The 20,233-nt window shown below is 31.2% G+C and overlaps 1 long non-coding RNA gene across 1 annotated transcript; it reads left to right on the top strand.

Moving 5' to 3' along the window:
• Window positions 1–6,832: 6,832 nt before the first annotated feature.
• Window positions 6,833–7,257, top strand: LOC123654828. Its single transcript, XR_006743272.1, has 2 exons — window positions 6,833–6,866; window positions 6,957–7,257. It is a non-coding gene; the product is annotated as an uncharacterized LOC123654828 (long non-coding RNA).
• The last annotated feature ends 12,976 nt before the right edge of the window (window positions 7,258–20,233 follow it).

Here is a 20,233-nt window from a genome sequence, read left to right as displayed (position 1 = left end):
TAATTTATGTGGTACTTTTACACACTTGCGTTTTAGAAACGCTGCTATATATTTTAATTGAATATTAGCTGAACAGTCAGATTATTTTTATCGAGTCAGCAATAGTGACATTGATTGTGTAGCATATTTCACAAGAACTATACTTTTTTTCCTAAATCGAAAGTGTACTTATGTCATCATTACATATACTTAGTACAACAAAGTCGCTTCCCGCTGTCTGTATGCTTAGATCTTTAAAACTACGTAACGGATTTTGAGGCGGTTTTCTTCAGTAAATAGAGTGATTCCAAAGGAAAGTTTATATGTATAATACATGCATAATATAGTAGAGGGACACTGATAGTTTTTGCAACCGTGCGAAGTCGGGGCTGGTCGCTAGTAAAACATAAAAACCGACTTATGTATGTACGTATAACATGATAGAAATAATAGTACACAAAAACTGTCAAATAACAAGAGAAATAAGTAAGTATTATACACTGACTCGAGCATAAATATGAAATTCGATTAAAAAAATAACAATAGAATGGACATTCTAATATCGAATGTATTACGCTAGTTCTTTAGAAATAAACGAGAGAGCTTTTGTCAGACATGTGAGTGATACGTTAATGTAATGACTCCATCTAATGTCATAAAAAAGACTCAAGGTCTAGAATATCTGTGGAAAAACTTATCCAGCTAAACGCATATTTTTGTCAAATTTTAAATCATTGTGCATTGTTAAATAGAAACATTTAAATCTTGGAGCTGCATAGATAACAAAAGTTATAAAGATATTACAATAGCTGACTCGGCGAACTTCGTACCGAGATATGTGTAAATTGTACTTTTTTGTGAATATACCGATTTTCTGAAGTAAAAATTCTTTTTAACGCACGCTTGAATTGGGCTGGTAAGTGCGTATATATATATATATATATATATATATATATATATATATATATATTATATGTTCGGGGATAACTTCGTCGTTTATGAACCGATTTTAATATTTTATTCTTTGTTGGAAAGGAGATATCCTAATTGTGGTACCATGATAAGGAAACCAGGATCTGATGATGGGATCCCAGATAAATCGAGGGAAATCCGCGAAAAACCGCATAACTTTTTACTAGGTGTAACGATTTTGATGATTTTTAATTTAATCGAAAGCCGGTGCTTATCATGTGGTCACATTTCAATTTCATAGAGATCTGATTACAACTTTTGGAGTAATCTTTGATAATGCGTATTTACTTGACTACGTTGTCTTGCTTATCGATGTAATTGAAGTCGTTTTTTTTTTTCGTTTTCCAGCAAACACAATTATTTTTAAGTTATTTTATATCAATCTCGTCCTAATAGTAATGAATACAAAAAAAAAGTCTGATTTAGCGGCATCGTTCGAAAGTTATGCGCGTTCATCCATTTCTGCGATTCATTTTTATTTAAGTATATAGATTAGAAATGTTTGTCATATATAACTGACGCAAATAGTGATAAAACAATGTAACAATCATAAGATATATATTATACAATTTGTATTACTTTTCATTACAGCGTAAACAAGGTTGAAGTTATCAAATAAAACATTAATTTAAGTAATAAAATTATACTTATAACTCATACAAGTAGCAAAAAAATATTTGTACAATTTTTTTATATTAGTTTGACTCACATACACAATAATACTTAATAGGCATTTTTTTATTAGCAAGACAAATAGGAATTTTGCAGATTATCCATAAAATATACTTAGAAATACTAGCATAATTATTACTTAGATTAGTTATATACTTATAATTCCGACGAAAAAACCTTATGTAAAAGAAAATGTCAAAAAATCTTGCGTAGTAAGATAAAGACTTCTAGAATATTCGTGAGTTGCATGGCCCAATACTTTTGCACTCCGACGAAAGTCATTTCCCAAGGTAAAAATAAAATATAGCCAGTAAGAACTTGATTCAAGGCATTATTATTTCGGTCATCTCAAATAACTCGAAGAAATAAATAAAAGCAAAAAAATATATTTTTCAATTATATGGAATTAATGGGGTCTACCAAAACTTTTGCACGCCACTGTAAATGACTTCTCTACTACAAACTAGAACGTTTCAGTTTTTTATTTTTTATTTTTATAAATATATTTTTTATAATATATTTTTATGTTAAAACTACAAATTTGTAATGAATATTTTGTGATAGCCGTACTTTTATTTCGCAAATTGTTAGATTTTTTTTACTAATTTTATTTTGTTCATGTCAAAATTTTATCTCTAATAAAAACTACAAATGAACAGTATTTTCAGAGCTAAGTATAAAATTATAACAATAATTGTACACATGTAACTAACATATTCTTATACATCGTTTTAAGTAAATGTTTGTATTCATTAAGGGTTATAATGTCTTTTAATCAATATACAATGTATGTAATTTAAAAAGCGATATTTTTAAAACATAAAGATAGTATAATAGATTTTAATACTTGATATTGAAGACTATATAGCAAATAGATATAGATATATCATATGAATTTGAAAAGGAAATTGAAACTGTAAGGGGTAATAAAATAGGACAAGGCTGATTGTTCACCCACAAGTCATCACCTGCAAACTGACCGGAATTCTACCGATTACCTTAAATTATGTAGTATACACCAAATTTAATCATCTATTTATCTATGTATAAATAAGTATAAAATAATCGCCGAATTTTATTGTATTAACGCGGAACTAATGCACCAAATTAGATACTACTTTTTGTTTGTATTCGTTACTATCAGGACAAGATTGATATAAAATAATTTTAAAAAATGTTGATATATAAAAAAATATATATAACTAGCTGACCCGGCGAACTTCGTATCGCCTAACACAAACTTTATCGTATGGTATTAAAGTTCAAATTGAATTTTAAGTATTATCACAAATCTTTTGTATGGGAGTATAGAAAAGTGTTGTTTTTAGACTTTTTCAGGAAATCTTTTTTTTTTTTTTAGAATTTTTCTCTCCGTAAGAACCATCCTCGTACTTCAAGGAATATTTAAAAAAAAAGAATTAGCGAAATCGGTCCAACCGTTCTCGAGTTTTGCGCTTAGCAACACATTCAGCGACTCATTTTTATATTATAGATAAATAGATTGTTCGACACGACGTTCGCCGAGGCAGCTATTTGTAACATGTACATAAACGCAGGCAAGCTTTAGAAGTCTGTAAAAAAGCAAATGGATGCACAAATAAAACCTCATTTGTTTAATTATTTATTCAGCTGTCAAACATTGTTCAGCACGATTTATAATTAGTATAATCACTCACTTATTGTTTATATCGACCGACCGAAGCGGTTAACCGCAGCCAACATGACCCAAATTCACTTGATTACTTATATCTGTAAATTGTGCATTAAGTTCGCTCCACATTTTATCGCGAAATATTATTAAACGAGTATTTAAAGTATTTATTTACGGAAAGATAACATAATTGAGTCATTGAGATATAGTTTCATTTTATTTAAGTGAAACTTCACTACGCACGCTTGACTTAGAGAGTAAGCTGGTGAATGCGTGCGAGAGCGTTGCGAAAAGTGTGATCGAACGAGGCAAACGGAGCAAGAGAGAGAGGTGCGAGTAGACATTTTCTTGCTCTCCTCCTCTCATAGCCAGAGTTACGTTTTGTATATCTAAGACATAGGCCTATTGTAGTTTTACTTCAGTCATGTGGTCTAAAGCACAATTCTTTTTTAGGCTATTTTTCGACTGTGCGAAATATGCGAAATATATAATTTAATTTTAGTTTTTAGTCCGATTCAAAACAAATCTGTTCATAACAATAATTCTGCGTTGATCCTGGGTTCACAACCTAAGGTGATACATAGACATCTCCGTGAGGTTGACGGCACTATCTCACCGGCCTCACATGTATAAAACATAAGCTCGGACGCAAAAACTTTGAATAAGTAATGGTAATTTATTTTTCCGTAACCTTGAATTGGGTGACCGCGCAAAACACTTCGGCGCACAATATATTCGATATATTTCTGCTCGGTCAAAGTAACTGTTTTAATACCTATTTTCATAATACGTGAAAAAGATAATTTAAGGTTGTGTTCTTTAGAAAACTGTCTAGAATTCAATACGTCTATGTGTCTAATATAAAATATTAGTATAAAATAACAGTATTTTACTTTCTTTAATTTATTATTTATATTATTATCTATATTATTATCTATGCTTACTAAGTGTAAGCAGATTAACGAAACAAGCTGTTAGTTTGTCGTTAAATTTATTAAAAAAAATAATAATTAAAGAATCATTTTTTATTTATGTGTTCGTTCATCTCTTTACGATTTGACATTTAATACAAAAACTTTTATTAAATATTAAGTAGAAAAACGTCAATTCCATTGTTTTTTTTTTGTTAATTCTGTAAAATAATAATAATTAATTGGAACGAAGTTCCTTAAGGCAGGCTTGACATTTTTGACTGGGCGACAGAACTGAAAAAAATGGGATACTAATTACCGTAACAGTAAGAAAAATATATAACGGAAGTGACGTAATATCAGTCACACGACAGTATAATATGACGTTTGTAATTTTAAAATATTACTAGTAAACTTTTTTTTAAAATTATTTATGTAATTTTATACCGTCGACAAAAATAAATAAAGACACGTGTTTTTTTATTTCACTTAATAGTTTGAATTATTATTATTATTATTTTGTTTGATTTATTTTATTTTACGGTATCTGTTATTTTCTAAAATACTAAATTTCCTTAATACTTTTATGTTCATAATTATATAAAATTCAATATTTTTTTTTAAATTGTGTTGCTTCTATACTATCCGAAGGAACTTCGTTCCTACCTAGTGTCCCATGACACCACATATTTTTGTATGCGTTGTGCTGTTCTTCGTATAAGCTCGCTACTACCTACTATGCTACTATGTAAAAAATTAAAAATATTGACTGTCAAAAATAAATAGACAAATATTTGTTATTGTCAGAAATACTTGAGCGTAATGACATAGGTAACGGCGGCTATTTTGAACGTAGTTCAAACGTAAACAATTAAATTATTAAAAGCTTATTGCGTTACAAGTGCTTAAAATGTACTATTATTACTATTTCCACTTTTTAAATAGATATAAATTTTACGAATAGATAGTGGCAATATTTTTACTAGGTATTACGTCTGACCCTTTTATCGTTCCCGTTCCTTTTAATCCTCTCACAACATAACAAAAAAAAAGGTTTGTATTATAAGTTTAAAGTCTAGTAGAATTAATAGTGTTTTTATGTGATAGGAGCACTTCAACGATAAAGTTTTTATATTTATAGTTTTTTATTTCGTTTTTTTTTTTGGAAAGATCTGTAAATCTTTTAGTGTACCTATGCATATGATTACGAATTGTCGAAACTTATACAATATTGGTCGAAGATGCAATTAAATCGAATTGTATTTCATTATCTCATTGCTATGTTTCATATTGCATAGGTCTATTGTTATTTCATAAACCAGTTTTATTCTGGTTATCAAATAAATATTGTATTATTGAATTACGAGTATAGACAACTGTGTTTGTCGTTCAGAAATCAGATATCTAGCTGCCTACGCACAGCCTCCGCTGTATTAGCATAAATATTTGGAAGCTTTCGGCCGATGTAGGCTTACTGGTTTGTGGAATTTTAGGTTTAATGTGATTTGATTTGTCTTAGTCTTTATCAAGTCAAATATTTCCACACTAATAAACTACGCGTAAAATTGTATACAAGTATTTAGTGTTCACAGGGTTTTAATATTCTTATTCTAGAGTGATGGTAACTTGCACTACAGGTATATAGTTGATTTAAAACTTAGGAAAATGTTCGTTGTATGTGATTAAGTTTCGTAATGACTATAATTTTTGTATAATCTAATATGTATTGTTACATTTATAATTTCAAATAAATATATAAAACAACGATCGTCGTTGAAAAGAAGTGATGGTTGGGAATGTGATGAAATAGTTTAATTTTGTTGATCCCTTTTTTTGTGATATAAAAATGGAGGACAATTCGTTCTGATCCGCCTGCTGGCAAGAGGATACCATAGACTAAAAACACCTGCAACACTAGAAGAATCGCAATCTCGTTACCGACCCTAACCCCGAACTTCCCAAGGAGCAAGGAGCACCTTACTCTCCACGGGAAATCAACACTTCTTGAGAACTCTAATTTTCTATCAAGTTCAGATACTTTACCAGTTAGCCTGCTCCAAATTTTGAACAAGATACGTAAAAATTGTCCAAATTATATATTTTTTTTTGGTATAAAAGAAAACATAGATAGGTTGAAGTCTATACAACCTAAGCCACAGGCAGAAAATAAGAAACAAGTAAACAAGTGAGTGCGTCTCATTGAATAACATTTTAATCACCAATCATAGGCGCAATTCACGTTATTTATCGCTCTGTACCTATTTGCACACAATAATGTTAACATTCTTACTCGATTTACAATTGTTTATGATAAATGTTAATAGGTAGACGTTGTTTCCTTTATTATCTATTCAATTTTAGTTCTATAAATAACGACTATTGCGGTTCTTAGTCAATAAAGACAACTGTTACAGTTTGAATACAAGAACCTTGGTATTGAAGAAGCTAACTTTGAAAAAAAAGATTGTGAACATTAATTTTTGAAGTAAAACTTCTTTACGCACGCTTGACTTGGGAAGTAAGCTGGTGAACGCGTGACGGAAGCGTTGCGAAAAGTGTGATCGGCCGAGGCGAACGGAAGTTGAGAGGGAGATAGAAATTAGTGAAGATAGAAAGAGAGAGAGCTAAATTTCGTAAGTTTTACTTCAGTCATGTGGTCTAAACCACACTTTTTTATTTTTGTAAGTACTCATATTTATTAATTGCTAGCTACGCTTCGGAGTTTCAACCGCGAAAATTAATAAGTTAAGTTTGCTTACTTGATTAAAAAGGTACATACCATCTCCGTTATGTTCTGAATGCGGTATCATAGAAGATGCAGTACATATTGTGGAGAAGATATCAGAAATTAAATGCAAATACTCAAAAATTTTAAAAAATTGTATGTTGTTATTCAATTTTGGCGTATCCTATCTTAGAACTGGCTAAACTATTGTAGGTATATTAACAAGATTGTAAAAAAAATTATGCGACGACGACTTCATTCATTTTCTTTTAAGTAACATGTGTAACATTCCTATGGAGTGGCGTAGGCCTTGTGGCATAAATAAAGAAAAAAAAATATAATAAAAAAAATATAACACCTTAAATAAAGAAAAAACAAAGTGTGTGTATCAGCTCCGGCGCATAACTGAGTTTACTCCTTAGGATCGACTATCTGAATAGGAACAAAAAAGGGTTACTAGTCTAAGAAAAAAAATTAATACCATATCAAATGGTAAATAAACGAATCAAATAACGCCATCTATCTATCCGTCACTACTATATCATGTCCTGTGCCCAAAGGTTATCTGGAAGAAATCGCTCTTCAGCGATAAGATCGCCTTTGTACATCTTTTTTTTGTAATTACTACTGTTTGTTTATATTTTGGTGTACAATAAAGAATATATTATTATTATTATTATTATTATCTAGATGGCGTTATTAGAAAACTTCGCCGTAATCCAATAGGGTTCCGATAGATGGCGTTACCAAAAGCGTAACGGGGTCATTCGTTTAGTAGATTTTACTCCTCATTTTTTTTTTCATCATTCATTCAGAGGGTCTTATATGAAAATCGATTCTTAAGGCGTAAACTCCAAAACATTACATCGAGTGCGCTGTGAAAACTATTGATGATAGAATAAAATAATGTCCTACGACTATGCAGAACACGTCATTATTATATATATGCGTGATCTATTTTTATTATATTACACTTTTAGAAACTCCCATTTGAAGGAACGTAGTTAGGAGTCGAACATTCTGTATAAGATTATTTACATACAGATAGTGGTATGTGACACAACAGCAATAACCTTGAAAAGTGCTCGGTGAGTCACCTTTCCAAACGTGACAGTCCGACAAAATTCAACGCAGTCTAATAAGTTTCATTTTTATGAGTAACGCGATATACTGTTTGTTTTCAAATATCCAAAATAGTGTTTTTAAAAACTATATTGCACGTGTATAGAATTCAGAAATGACGAATTTAACAAATACGGGAAACAATATGTTATACACTATACGCTTCAGCAATAATATCCCACTGCTGGGCATAGGCCCCTTTATAGGAGAAGGATCAGAGCTTAATCCACCACGCTGCTTCAATGCGGGTGGGCGGATATATTCCCTACTATGAGTAACGATCGCTATCAGGTGTACATTATAACAACCGGGACCGACGACTTAACGTGCTCTCCGAGGCACGATGGGGAGGCCTTAAAAGGACTGCACAAATACCCAGACCACGAAAAACATCTGTATGGCCAGAACAAATATTTGTTATGTCCGGGGATCGAATCCGCAATCGCCAACGCAACGGCCACAAACCAATGCTGTGACTTGCGCCAAAGCGTCGTCACAACAATATGTTATGGTAGTCAAGATTTGTGATTTAGATTTAGAACCGTGTAATCATAATCTTCTCATTGTATGTATGTTAAATTCGAACAGTATTTTAATACTGCTTACGTGAGATGTATGCAAATGTTCTAGGAAAGTTAAAAGAAAAGAAAAGGATAAAAAAATTGCCAATAGGCGGAACGATTTCAGAATGATTGGTTATGTAAAAAACATATAATTTTACCAACATTTTTCATATTAGTTTTGTCGAATTTTAGAGTAACATTATAGAGTACTAATTTAAAATTATTACGGGATAAAGGGCACAGCGGATTAACTTTGAGGATCATAGTGATCCATAGTAGGTTGGTTTTTTGAAAACTTTTACTAAGTATCTAGTCCCTCTGTATTTCAAAGAGAGTTATTTCGTTATAATAGTTTTCTTGTTATATTAACTTAACAAGTAAGTGCTAATAAGATATCGACGCAAAATTATCAAAGAAAGATTTACATTCACATCTTAAAGAAACGTCATGAAGAAATAACATCTATTTTTTATCCGTTCGCCTCAAATAAAAAGTAGAAGACGCAGGTATCTTATTAGGTACGCTCGTGGAAGAAACTGAAAAACTGAAAAATCTCTGCCTATTTACTCAGACAGCTGTTGAACGTTATTAAATAATAACTTTAGAAGGTACAATGGCAATTATTTACAATTGGTTAAGACATATAAATGGTGAAAAAAAACAATACCCAATAATAAAAACTACCGATATTTTACATGGCTAACCAAACATACTACACGGTACATATTTGTGCCGGTTTTTTTATTACACAAATAGCTCCAACGAAATTCTATGTAATAATTTATGAGAACCGTATCAAGTCTGTGATAGCTAATAAAATTAAATTTTTTAAACCTGTTCTTACTTAGGCAACTGCATAGGTACTAAAAAATTGGCAAATAAAACGAAGGCTATGCCTGCCGTAGGTGTTTCATTTTTGTATTTAAGTTATATTGAGATAGCGTAAATATTGTTCCCAAGCTCCCTAGTACAGTGTAATCTGTAGTACGACTTCGCATAGCTATAACATTATAACAACGAAACGCTTATAGCGACGTAAGTATAGGTATATGTTTGGTTTTCATATGAACTACTATGGAAGTCATCCACTTAGTACGACTTCGCTTACAACGACCGTCCAATGGAATTTAACAGGAAATTGTCCGGTTACAATGACGATCGTGATACGTATGTACTAAGAAGTTAGTTAAGTAACCGTAGGTGGTAAGTAGTAACATCTACGGAATGTTTAACATGTAGAGCTCTACAGAATTCTCCTCTATAGGGTTCTTAAAACAATCCCTTTATTTTATCTAATAACCCAAAATGTGTCCATTTTGAGTATTTTTTTTAAATCGCGAGTATTTCTTTTAGTAATGATTAGTGAGTAATAATTTTTGGATGTTACTTCAATAAATAAGAGCGTACACTTCTGATCGGTCATCTCGCTAGTATTAAATTAAACAGTTTTAGACAAAAACCAAAATGGCTTCTATAAAACGAAAAAGTTTCTCCATTGAGGCTTTAGAATAGTTTTATCGTAAGTACAACACTTAGCAGCTTAGAGTCAAATGTATTGCGAAAAAATTCATCGTAGAAGCACATTAAGGACGTGCCACATTATACGATAAATATTTATGTTTCATTTTTTTTTTGACGGTCATATACATATTAATATAAATAAAAACCTAATGCATTATTTTACAAAAATAAAATTAAAATTTGCACTTCATACGTCTTCCTGTTAGTACGACGTAATATCACCGGTCCTTTGGCCGTCGTTATAACCGGATTCTACTGTATTGTGCTATCATATGAATTGAAAATAGTAGAAATATAGAATTCGTTTCGGTTATATATTAATTTGTTACACAGACACACCATCGACACATCATAAAAACATTGTGGGTAGTAAAATCAGTATGATTTGTCTTTACAGGTGTATATATATACGAGTACGAATGGTTGTCTTACAACTTAGTACTAAATTTCGAAACAATATAAAAATAAAACAATTAATTATATAAGATGTAAGTAATTGAACAATTCTTGACAAATTCTTGAAAATTATTAGAAAAGAAGATATCACTATCACCTTGAACAATAATTTATTATACGTTTCCATTAATCTAATAAGAAGAACATATTTTCCTACGCTAGTCCTGGTACAAAAAAGGTTAAAAAAATCGTTTGGAGGATGTCTAGAAACTGATCTTGGGACGCTTTTGATAATTCGCTGGTTGTTTAACTTAAATACTATTATACTAACGGACCCGGCAGACGTTGTCCTACCCGGAAAACAGCTACCAAATTTAATTGCTTACACACCGATAGTAGCCCAACCTACCGGGTCCAATTGAGATAAAAACTACCCTCTCTCCCAAGTTGGACCAAATTACAGATGCTTACGAAATTTTATAAAAATCGGTTCAGTAGTTTCGGAGTTACATACCGATAGCAGCGCCACCTACCGAGTCCAATTGAGATAAAACTACCCTAATCCCAAATTGAACCAAATGACAGATGTTTACGAAATTTTATAAAAGTTGGTTCAGTAGTTTCGGAGTTTATCGCCCACATACATCGTGACACAGCATTTTTATATATGTAGATATATGTAAGCTATGTACATTCTTGTGAAGCGTTTTCATATCAGAATTTTTTCGTCTTATTACAAGAGAATTTAATTTGATCTCTGATGATCTAGCGGTAGCGCAATTTGTATCTTTGTAAGCCAGAAACTGCGTTGTAAGTACGCGTTCAATGTTATTAATGTGTATATTGTAGTTAGGGTTCCAGATTGGGGATACATACTCAAGGATACTACGTATTAAGGCTTTATAGAAGGGTAGGATCTTATAAAATAAGGTTATGCAATAATAATTTAATTGAACGTTTAACTCGTTTGATACAGCTAGTATGCTAATCACGCTGACGTAAGCTTTTCGATTCTTCAAAACACGAGAGTAATCCATTAAAAACAAGTTTGTTACATATAAAAAAGTTGATCTGTGTGGGATTTTACCTATTAATGAGTTCTTGTTATTTTTTAATAAAATAATTATTTTAAATAAATCAAATTCTATTAAAGAATTAGTCTTTTACTTTAAGTGCAAAATTAACAAAGTACATTAAATACATTCCAAAAACAAATCTAAATAAATAATAAAAAAATATTGTGATTTAATGTCGTCCCTATAAAAACTTACAAGCTTTTATATTTTCTTTTGTACAAACATAAAGCCATAGTAGGTTGTATATTAAATCCCACGAACAGTAAACTAGAAGTAATAATCCCCTCATACTATAAAATCATGGAATACTATTCAAAAAGACTGACGTAAAACTTGATGTTTTTATGGCGTCAGGTGCGGTGGATACGTGACGCAGTTATGGTACGCCGTACACAAAGGCGACAGAAAAAATTGATCCACCGGAATCCCCAGAGCAATCCTGATATTCCTGTCCAACATAACAAAAGATAGAACTTACCTCAAATTAAATGACGTCCTTAAAAACAACGCCGTATAGTTCAAATTGGTTGAGCACAACTTCACAAGGGCTGCTAAATTTCTCGATGAATACATAGTAGCTAGGCGCTTCTGACGCTAAGGCGAAGGGAGTGAGAGTGAATCGATTATGCAATTGCGTAATTGTGTAGTGGAGCAATTAATTTATGCACTAAACGCAATCTTTTACACGCACGCATCGCCTATATCACGGCTTGAGTTTGTCATAACGTTTTCGTTGCATGCGTAAGATTGTAGCATGTAATTTTAAGCTGTTACAGGTCGTCGACCGATGAACTTGCATCTTATGACGTTTTAATGTTTTCGTATTTCATATAATACAAAAATCTCGAAAAAACGACAAACTCGACGATATTTACTTTTAAAAATATACCTACATTGAACGTTATTCATTGAAAATTTTTGAACGAATACAAAACTTCGATGTTATTTTTAGTATTTGAGTTAATTTTTAGTTTTTACATGTTCAGCTAATAAAAGTTTATCTTTATCTCACAATGAGATTGTGTTGAAAGCATACCTATCTATCTAAAGATTCGTAGAAATTTTATGTTACTAATTTCATGAAAATTATAAGATACACGAAAATAATTTTGGTATTTAGTGCAGTGTGCACACTCATTCCTTGTGGATCTCCCCAGCGTGCATCGGAAAGGTTGTTATCATGTACACCTGATAGCGATCGTTACTCATAGTAGGGAATATATCCGCCAAACCGCATTGGTGCAGCGTGGTCGTAAACATGAGAAACTTTAAAAAAAGAATCGAGATTTGAATATGTAGCACTATTTATTCGTTGTAAACATTATAATAGTTTAAATATTATAATTAAAAGAAATCATTGACCGAACCAAAGAATAAATTCCTTTATTGAATTTATTAACTTTGGTTCCACACCACTCCCAGACCCACTGAATATGGAGTATAGACCATAGAAGTTTAAAAGCTATTGTGTATGGACGTTGGGAACAAAGGGTCAAATGATGACAAAGATCGTTACATATAAAATAGGTAGTTATGTAAAATAACGTGTCAACATATTTTTTATTTACATGCAGCCATTGCTTCTGTTCACAGCCTTCTCGCAATATTATTTACTGGTATTTTTAACCGATTTCAGAAAAAGGAGGAGGTTCTCAATTCGACTGTATTTTCTATTAATGTATGTTATCTCAGGACTTTTTGGAGTTTACTCCTTAATTATCGATTTTCATTTAAGGTCCCCGGTATGAAAAAAATAAGATGAGTAAAATCTACTGGACGAATGACCTCATTACTTTCTATCGGAACCGTTATGGTGGATGGCGATCACTTTGTCTAAATCGATCAGTCAGTCGATCTGAAGGAGTAAACTTCAGTCATGCTTTAACTGAGGTAGGGCACAGCAGGAATTTCCTGCTCAAAATATGGAGCAGCCCGACTGGGGTAGTACCTCGACCTGACAGAAGATCACAGCAAAATAATACTGTTTTCAAGCAGTATTGTGTTCCTGTAAGTAAGGTGAGTAAGGTGACCAGAGCTCCTGGGGGGATTGGGGATTGGGTCGGCAACGCGCTTGCGATGCTTCTGGTGTTGCAGGTGTCTATAAGCTACGGTAATCGCTTACCATCAGGTGAGCCGTACGCTTGTTTGCCGACCTAGTGACATAAAAAAAAATGCTTCGGGGCTGCCACACACTTTTTTTACTGGGTGGATCGATTTCGATTACTCTTTTTTTATCTGCTGGTGGTGCTTGTCATGTGGTCCTATTTAAATTGAATCGATTCCTGACAAGTATTTTTCGAGCTAAATATATCTAATAATGCGTACTTACTTGACTATTTTTTCATCAACCTACGTTGTATTTATAACCTTATAACTTTTTATTAAGTGTACCGATTTTGATAATTCTTATTTTAATTATGGTTGACCCCATTAAAATTTGATGAACAATTACTTTGTGAGTATTCTTTGATAACGCGTGTTTACTTGACTATTTTTTTTTTTTTAGTTACTTGTCGATGTAAAGCGAGTAATATTGTATAACACAATCATATTAGGTACTAAACAAGTGAAAAATATTTACAAGGATATATTTTGTGATATTTGTGGTGGATGAGTTTATTTTTTGATACTTTCTCGGAACCTTGAGTATTGGAGTATATTTAATTTTTAAATCATTAATTAATCTATGTACCTAAATAAAATTGCCGAATATTCGCCATTATATTCAAATGTGAAAATGCCATTATGATTTTATTTGAGACCCTGAGTCTGAAATAGATATGATAAAATTTACCAATATTTCGTTGGCTTATACAAAACATAATCTTTAAGTAATTAATGTATTAGCTACTTAGCAACATTCAGACTATAGGCGATTTGTCAGCTAACTGCGTAAGGTTTCTCCAATAAAGAGGCATCCAAAATACCTGCTGTGTTTCAGTATTCTTGGAACACGCCTTTTTTCTTTCATGGAAATGTTCTTAGTCAAGTAGTATCTTTTTTCTTTATTGTAAAAACGTAACCCGAGAAGAATCCTCATAAATTCTAACTTTTAAAATTTTAGTCAATTAGAAATAGGTAGATATATACCTAAAGGGCTGATTGATCATCATCATGATTTAATTGTGATGTCACCTTTTTTTATAATTTTTAAATATTTAACTAATTTACGCGCTTGTTATGCCTAATAAGATGTTATAATTATTGTACATTTACACACTAATTGTATAACTATGAAGGGTAGGTATTTTGGTATTTCTAAATTGATCCTCATTGGTTTATTTAATAAAAATATATATAATATTTTGACTTTACAAAGAATAAAAAACTGTAAAACGTATTATAATTGAAATAAACATAACATAAATTGTACAATTACAATAAATTATAATTAGTTATATTATTATAAGTATAATTATGAAATTATTACCTATATAATATGTATGGCAGTCTAAAATAATCTATATTTTGTTTTTATTAAAAAAGAAAACAAGGTATTTAATTTGTTACCATTATAGATAATAAACGATATTTTGTTTTGTTATGTATAATATTATCATCGCCATATTACTTTAATTCACATTGTTTTAAAGGAATTTACTAAAATTAGAAATTTACTTATTATTGAATAATGATAATGAAACAACTTTTCCGGATTTTATCGCGGTTTCTATATGTGATAGCTTGTTATTAGCTTTTTTTTTATTCATATTCTGTATAAGTTATAGTTATAATAAGCTGTAAGCTATCCAAATAAAATAAAATAAAAATAAAAAATTAGGTTTTATGAATACCGGGCTTTTTTGATAATTTACAGTTTACAGCAACCATGGTCACGAGAGGATCCTGAACTTTCGAAAATCCGAAAAAATTGTTTCATTATAATGAATGAAATTCGCGTAAACATTAGAAAACAATAATTGAATAATTATTAATTTATGTGGAAGAAATCGCTCTTTCAGCAAGAAAATCGCCATTTGTATATTTTTTATCACACAATTACTGTGTACGTGTTTGGTGTACAATAAAGAATAATGTTATGGTCACTTATGGTGAGACACAACAAGTGTCAAATACGTGTAATAAAACAGCAAGGAGACGGCTGGTATGTTTCATTTATATCATAGTTAATAACTAATTAAAACAGAAGCCAAAAATATATTTATCTGTATTTTTCTTTGTCATCGATTGCACAAAGCAAATCACGGACTACCGGATTGTCGCAGGTATAATAAGCTTATAATAAGCTTGTAAACTTTGTTTTGAAAAAAAAAATTTATCTAAACTCAAAACCGAAACAAAAAAGGGTGCGCAGTACACAAAAACAAGTCGTAAGGTCCGTCATTCTTGTGCGTTGAAAATGTTTGTAATTGTTTTTTTTTTGCGTTAGCAAACTCCGCCCAATATGCTTATAATAATGCTAAAGCTATAATATGCTTTTATAGTTCTTGTAAATGTTTTTTACCTCACAAGCAGTGCCTACCCCAGTCACCGCCCACTTGGTGACCATAGGATCGAAGCTCATACTAGCCCTATTGTTCCTACAGTAATTGTATATGCGCAAAAAATTACACCAATACTTATAATTACATCAATACTCGGTTTAATACCAAGTTTACTTACGATTGATTTTTTTTTTTTTTTTGAGTTGATTGATATTTATTGTAATTGACTATGAATATAGAGAATAAATGTACACTTATGATTTTACTGTAAAGGATATGCAACTATCAATATCTAACTATTATTATCTATACAAAATTGAGTCGTCGAAATGCACCACAAAACGTACGACTGCACCAAATTGGATAATTATTTTGTATTGTGTTCATTGTTGTCAATGCTGGTATAAAATAAAAATAAATAATATTAAAATTAAAAATGTGTTGTTGATACAAAAATAAAATTATCTAGTATTTTTTCTTTATCCAAAAAATTTAACAAATATTCAAACCAGCAATCCCCCTCTCCATATTTAAAAAAAATCTTATCTAATGGAACAAAAATAGTAGGTAAATGAATCTAACAGAACTAATAATAATGCTCACAAATGCGTCTACATGATATTTTACACATTCCTTTAATTTTTTTTACCAAATTGATTTAACACACTCATAGACACGCAAACACAATTTAATTATATTCCAATAGGAGGTTCTCAATTCTACTGCAGTGTGTTACATTGCGAATGCGATTTGGAATACATTTTTTTGGTCAATTGAATAAATCGTGGTGATTTTGCCGCCTCCCTCGGTTGCCGCCCAAGGCCATGCTCCCCCTCCCCCCCTGGCACCCCCACGCTACGCCACTATTTATTTTAATGATTTATATTTTATGTTATGCAAATATTAAAATTACTACAATATTCTTTGTTTTTATATTTTCTAGACATTCCTCGGATGCTTTTAAAAAGGGCAATGGATATTATTAAAAACATTACCCTCTTTCTGTAATCGGGTAATTATAAAATAACTCGGTGTCAATAACTCGTAAGATAAGGGAAACGAAAACAAAAATGTCTTTAAGGACGGATTAAGAAGTAGGTACCTATATTATAAATCTGTTATTATAGTTATCACAAATATTGCTCTGTTCTTTAAACCGGTCAGAAATGAAATTTGGGTCTCTTTGGTTGTAGAAATGACAAGTGAGGCACAAGGCCAGCTTATATTGTCGTTCAATGATTGATCGGACCACTGTTTTATATAAGCTTCTTGGATCAGACGCACTTCAAAACGAAACTGACACTCGTTGTCTTTCATGATTGGTTCTTTTACTTGCTCCATTGGCGTTATGCCTTTGGTGGGTACTAATTAGTACCTCTATTGAAAATCTATTATCTCATTGACTTGGCTACCACCAATACAATAGTATATTATGTACGTGTATGTATTTGGCCCTTTAAATAGTATTTTATTTATATTTATGTAGTTTGTACTGAACAATATTACTATTTTCTGTTTGCAATTCCAGCACGATCCCCACTCTATCGCCGATGTCGATACATATTAAGAATTAGTCACAGTAGCAGTGTTTCAAAGGATATTTTAACTTCAAATAGACATAATTTCATTTTTGGTAGATGTCAACGTACATAAATACCTAACATTTTGTTAAAAAAAAAACCCTGAGTAATAATAGTAAGTGTTATAGACCTTAAAATTAACTGCACTTTCTAGGTCTTATAGTTTACGATAAAGCGTATAATTAATGCGTGCTCACTGCTAATCAACTGAAAAAAGATATTACACTTTGTTCAAGGGTATTACACCGTTGAAACTCATCAAACACCCTAAGTTTATAGAAAATTTTTCGTTGAATCCATATGTGTATTTATCATATAAAAATATGTTAGGTATATTTAAAATAGTGATAAATTAAATGTATTGTTTAAATTTTTTTGTTAACTTATCCCAATTTTGAAAAATAATTTAAATAAATTTTAAAGCTTTTGTTAACCGACTTCAAAAAAGGAGGAGGTTACTCAATTCGACCGTATATATATATTTTTATGTCTGTTCGGGGATAACTTCTTCGTTTATGAACCGATTTTGATAATTCTTTTTTTGTCGGAAAGGAAGTGTGGTACCATGATAAGGAAACTAGGATCTGATGATGGCATACCTGAGAAATCGAGGGAAAACCTCAAAAATCCGCATAACTTTTTACTGGGTGTACCGATTTTGATGATTTTTAATTTAGTCGTAATCCGATATTTATCATGTGGTCACATTTAAATTTCATCGAGATCTGATTACAACATTTGGAATAATCTTTGATAATGTGTATTTACTTGACTATTTTTTCGTCTACCTACGTTGTATTACTTGTCGATATAATTGAAGTCGGTTTTTTGGTCGGTGGTTTGGGTTCGATTGCCAGCAAACACAATTATTAAGCTTTTTTTTAAATTAAATTGTATTTTCTCTCTGTAATGGCATAATATTTGGGCATAAATTTTACATTGATGAAGTTGTAATGACGTATTTAACAATTTGTATTGTTCTAATTTTTTTTAAATTTCTTTTATATTAATAAAAAACACGAAACTTCACTGTGAAGCTTCGTGTAAGCTTAATAAGCTTTTTATTTATACAAAAGTACTTAGTCAATTTGATTGATGTTATGATAAAATAAATATATTTATTCTTATCTATAAGACCTACATTTTTTAAATTCATAAAAGTTGACATTGTAGATTATTATTAGGTACAATGCTTTTTCAGCTCATTCAGATTCATGCTGTTTCAGCCGCGTTTGTCGTTAGCGTCTCTTTCGATCCTGTGGCTCCTGTGGGTGTGGATAGTAGCGTGAAATTTTGCAGCCTATTTTTTTCTTTTCCTTTTTATTTTTGCACTTGATAAACTTTCTAAAGAAGATACCTATTTTAATTGATAGATATCGAAATAAACGCATCAAAATTTGTTCGGCTATAAATTTTAGAATTATAAGTAAACTATTCTGGATTGTCAAAAGATCAGTTCCTGTCTTATCATACAAAATTATTGTCTTTCCTTGTTTATTAACATTTTATTTTAGCATCAGAATGACATTGATTTATCTGACATGACGACGATAACAGATCGTAGGTTTATCAAAACATCTGACGATGTTATTATTTACATTGAACATATTATGATCTGTCTCCCAACTTTGATAATAATTGTTACCATATAAGTAATATCACAGCAAATATCAGTAGTTTATCAATACGACAGTGAGGTATAACTTGAATACTTATTATATTTTGGTTTTATATCATTGCTTGGTGTTTGTTATTCTCGGTCACGTAGGCCCGAGAGCGAGAGGTCCGATGTTTGAGTGAGGAGATCTAATCAGAGAGAGTGGACATAGGTTAGAGCGGGATGGAGGAGTGGCGTGACAACAAATATGGCGACGCCGGTTGCCGGTCGAACCGGTTCGGTACCACGTGCTTACTGCGCCGTACACCGCTCTGGTACGATGTTTGTCAACAAACGCCCTATGAAGGTCATTCGTAAAGGGTTGTGAAGACAAAGGACTCGGTATTGCATAATGTCTTAAACAATTTTTTTTTGCAAAACGGGACAATTTGTAAGGATCATTTAGGATTTTTTTCAATGATATTTTTTTTCACAATAGGGAACTCTGATTCTGAGAAGTAAGTGTTATACAGTTGTATTATGGCATAAATAAGAAAGTTTAGATAAATTATTTTGATCACAGTAGGATATAAATTTCAGTTAAATTATTTTGGACTGAAATATTAACAAGGTATTTAAAGTAAGCAATAGGTACCTATAATGATTATTAATTGATAAAATTATTCGGGGTATTAAGTTGGTAAAAATTAAATATTTTTACCTACTGTAATTTGTAATAATTTTTGTAGAAACGACTATTTTGTGGATCTTTATACAGTGGGAATAATGATCTAAATATAGGTTTTAACATTTTAATGGGCGTATCTTAGATGATGCAATGACTCGCAAATGGTAAACAATATATGAAAACAGAATCACGTGTTTTTAGTAGGTTTTTATCGAAGAACCTCGATAATTTCGTGATTTTCCTTTATGAGGTTAAACAAGAACATCTGGTTTCTAAATGCGTACCCAAAAGCTATGAATGCTATGCTGTACATCGACGTGTATGAGAAAAAATAA

The sequence above is a fragment of the Melitaea cinxia genome, chromosome 6 (assembly GCF_905220565.1).
Source record: "Melitaea cinxia chromosome 6, ilMelCinx1.1, whole genome shotgun sequence".
NCBI classification, from domain to species: domain Eukaryota; kingdom Metazoa; phylum Arthropoda; class Insecta; order Lepidoptera; family Nymphalidae; genus Melitaea; species Melitaea cinxia.
The sequence above is the reverse complement of the archived record's forward strand: the minus strand, read 5'-3'. Positions and strand labels throughout refer to the sequence as shown.